Raw genomic sequence first — 4493 nt, 5'->3', positions numbered from 1 at the left:
AAGCACTAATTAACGTGGCTTAATCCCGGTGTAATCGATTGCCAGGTTCTTTATAGTGACAACTTTAGCTGGAAACAAGTAATGGATTGTTTCCAAACATTTGCACTGTTATCTTAACTGTAGAAAGTGCTGGTAAATGGCTGTCTGTAAATTACAGCAGGAAACATAATCGAAAACCTTACTTATGAAAACAACACAGGCATTGCTTTACAAACATGTTTTTGTTTTAACTATTCTGTTAATGATGGTCAAAGTTACGCTCACATAACAACTGAAACATTACTTTTTTCGGCACACTAAACACCATGTGGTTTCACTGATCTTGTGTTTTGCATTTTGCCACCATCTGTGAATGCACTTTTGTTTGTGTAATTTAACTTCATTCACGACCAGTTACTCGCTCTGCGCCAAAACTCCCTGAGGTTTCAAATTCAGATCAGCTGTTTCCTGGCAAATAACGCGCTGGAATTTCCGAACCGGTTGTACGGGCTGGCTTCACAATCAGCTAGTGAGCATGAAACTGCGCCTTCCACCTCAGGGAGTGAAGCTCGCAATAATCCTTTGCCCAGAGTTGCTACATTTCCCCAACCATCTGGGGCAGCAACTTACACAGAGGGAGTCACAACACGACCTGATGCGAAGTTTTCTATGTAGCTTTAAATATCTTCTAAGAAAGTTTCTGCAGAGAATTTGGTTAAAGACTAATTTGTAGAAACAAAACCGTGCGGACAGAAGCGTCATTGGCTAATCTATGATTCCACTACATAACATTCGAAGCCACAAAGCTCTTTTGATTCTGACGTATATTTTGCTGATACAGTACAATCTATCTGTTCTTCATCGCTGAAACTTTCAAACTAAAGCCAAGCTTTTAAATTTCACAATTACTTTTTTCTTCCCACAAATTTACTCAAAGATTTTCCTTTCGACCTCACCATTCGCAAACCGGTTCAGATCTTTTCTCGCCTCAACCGACGTGAGCAGGAGTGGAAAAAGCGATTAATCACCCAAATCTGATAAACCCAAAGCTTGTCAAAGCAATTTCAGTAATGGGTCTTATCTGTTCTCCGCGCCCGGCAGATTTTCGCGAGAGAAGTCGACCCCAAACTCGCGTAGTCGAGGAAACCGACGCCCAAAACTCCACCTTGCTTTCCCGCGGTTCCAGACGCTTTCCTAGCCAGTCTGTGACGTCATAAACGTAGATATAAGTGCCCACCGCGGTTGTAATCTAGGGAGGTGATTTTGTTCGTCTACCAATGAGTCACTCTTTTCGGTCCACAGTTCGCAAAAATCGGGCAATATAAGAACGCGATTCTGCGTCACAAACAAATCGCGAACGGTCGCGTTCCAAACAATCGCAATCTGATTGAGGCAGGTTCGATGTGACGAATTCGATTGGATTACATTAGCTGGAAGCGGGCGCCATCAGGCCATAACCGACTAAAGCGCTGACAGTTCGGTGTCAAATTTCGCACTTGGCCCGCGATTATGAAACGTTGAGGCCACGTGACAGCATGACGGAGTGTTGTATTAAATGTAGACTGTGTTAAAATGAATAATTGCCAATGCTCGTTCAAGTCAACACGTAACTTTAAACCAAGTAAACTTGACCTGTCATACCGTTAAGTATGAGTCGGGCACCTTTTCACGTTTATCATAACACGACTGCAACCAACCATTCCCACGCTATTTGAAAAACACTGCATTTGTAAAAGTTTTCTGACAGGGAATTTTTTCTGCACACAAAACACAAGTTACCGTTGGCAACAGCAATTGCTTAATTTCATCCCAAACTTTAGAAAAAGGTTTTCAGTCGCGGAAACGCAGGCACAAAAGTTGGGGAAAGTTACACATTTCTAACCCTGCACTACATCCCCCAATTCAAAACCACCTCGTTGTGAAGCTGTATTGCAGCAGCAGCAAAACGTTTCCTACATAACAACTTGAGATTCTACTAATTATCTATACGCTTACGCAACAAAACCTAGGGTTCCAAGTGAAATGTTACACAGCTTGAAATAGGAAGTCGCTACAACCCACTAAGCAGGTCTGAACAGTGTAAGTAGCTGCAAACGACAACAAGGGACATCATATAGTTACGCTTGCACACCATGCCTGACAGGAAATTAGATCACACACAACGGCAACGCGACCCACACACAATTTGTTGCCGCAGAATGTCCTGTTGATGCAGCAAAGCCTGTAGGATTAAACACGCGACTTCCCATGGTCATCATTAAGATGGAATTCAAAAAGGCGGAATGGACCGCGTGTCCTTCTTATAACAGTAACCATTAGAAAAATTGTCCGAAATTGCGCCAGAAAGTTACTTCTGAGAGGTGGCCGGACTTGTTTTTTACGACAATCTTTCCACTGTGATGTTGTTCACATGTTTCACACAATTCCAAGTTTCTTGAGACAAAAATAATCTGCCCTTACCACAAAAAGGGCAGATTATTTTTAACATGATAATTTAGCAGTAACATGATAATTTAACAAACAGTTTCGTTTAATTTTGCTTCCACGCCAACAAAGCTCCACAAATCCAAAGATCTAAACAGGTTTCCTCTACGCCTGCAGCCCTGCCACGTTAATTGTGGACCCACAAAGTCAAACCCTTCCCTGTGTACCTACATCCGCTGTATACTGGCACCTATAATGTAACAACGATGCTCTGTAACCGGATGCCCGATCGCGAACTACTCAACATCTTCCTATTCGAAATATGGTGTCGGCGAAACAAGCAAAAGCCTCTCTCGGAATGACACGAAAAATTATGTCAGAATTCAAACGACATTTCCTTCAGTGACGTCATCTCAAACAGGAAAGCCAAACACTTGTTCGTTTCCTTCGTAACGAGGAAATAATGGTGGTCGGTGATGACAAGTTAGTTGCTTGTTTCGAATACTGAGTGTATCAAGTTTATCCGTAGTGAAACACCGGACCCTATATAGATATTATACGTGCCCATAGCCCTTGTTGATAAACATAAGCTCGAATATCGCGCGTGCATTTCTGTCTGACATTGCAAGCGACATGTACGTTAAAACAAATAGTTGTAACAAAAAGGATTGAAACGAAATTCTCACCTTCACAGAAACACTGACCAAAATGCCTTGTTATAGTTGTGTTAAAAACTGCCCAAGCACCTAGATATGCTTCAAAAGAGTCATATTTGCCCCAAAACACATTCGTATCAGCACTAAATTTTTTCGGCCAGCTTATTTATAACAGTTGAAAACATCTGCAAATTAGCAGACGATCAGTGGCGTCTTCTGCAGGTCAACAACTCCTGTACCACCTCCTCTGCTGAATAATGAGTAGACACACGATTTTGGCATAGCTATTCAAGGCGACCCGGGAATACAGGAAGCTGCTAATTTAAATGTATTGATGCCTTCTACATTGTGTTGTTTCCAAAGGTTGCTTTCCACTACTGTTTTCACACTTTAAATTGATGTTGTGTCAATCTGAGCAAAGTTTAGTAAACAAACTTCTTATTTATGGAATAATATCGAAAGTGTTATTGCTTTGAAACCTTTATTGTCTGTAGCTTATACACAATTCGTATTATTGGCTCCAAATTGCTTTTACTTCCTTCTTAGGTAAATACACTGGAAAGTTAAACTTGCCGCTATTTCGCATGGTTGGAACACACAGAACGAAACAAAAGAATGGAAACCAAGCAAATAAGTTGTTTCTGATATTTTTAAACATCTTCATGCAAATCTCGTCCGTTTTGTACTTATGACGACTTGACCTATGATCTATTCTGCGCACAACATGCAGGTTATGTTGTTACACTCTCATATTCGAAGCTGTCAGCTTCCGGGTTGTCCGTCCCTTGAACAGTGAAACATTATGTGGTAACAACCTCGCGTCATCGCGCGCTGTTATTGTGACGTCAGAAAGACCGGTCGCTTCCGCGCACGAATTGGCGACGCCACGCGCCACGTGACAAAATAAATTGCCGAAGATTAAAAGTCTAAAACAATATTGCTGCTTTGTTACGACACAATGAACGAAACAATCATAACAATGAAATTAATGTAAACTGTAAAGTAAATCAAAATCCGCCAAAATCGCATTCTAACATTGTTTCTGTGGCCTGAAATCTGAACACAAAACATAGCGCAAGCGGCGCGGGACGTTTATTTCCGTAGGCTCAAATCAATCAGCTTTCTTATTTAAGACAAATATATTTCGCTAAACTAAGGCATCAACCGTGTCCTATTTATATGCGGATATAAACGTTTCCCTGCTGCTTATGTTAAGTAGAAGAGGTGGAAATCGTCACGGCGATTGCAACAGGATAGGGAATGATTTTCATAATCTTTGCACAAATAATATTGCAAAAATATGCTTCGGGTAATTTCAGATTTCTGTCGACGCCGCGCGGTTCAATTTAGCAAAATTGTTTGTCGCTAAGTGGCGCTGTTTCTCGCATAGACGGACGACCAACGTCGTGCCAAAAATGAAACACAAAAGTGTGT

The sequence above is a fragment of the Ascidia mentula genome, chromosome 6 (assembly GCF_947561715.1).
Source record: "Ascidia mentula chromosome 6, kaAscMent1.1, whole genome shotgun sequence".
Taxonomy (NCBI): Eukaryota; Metazoa; Chordata; class Ascidiacea; order Phlebobranchia; family Ascidiidae; genus Ascidia; species Ascidia mentula.
Note: the sequence above shows the minus strand (reverse complement) of the source record.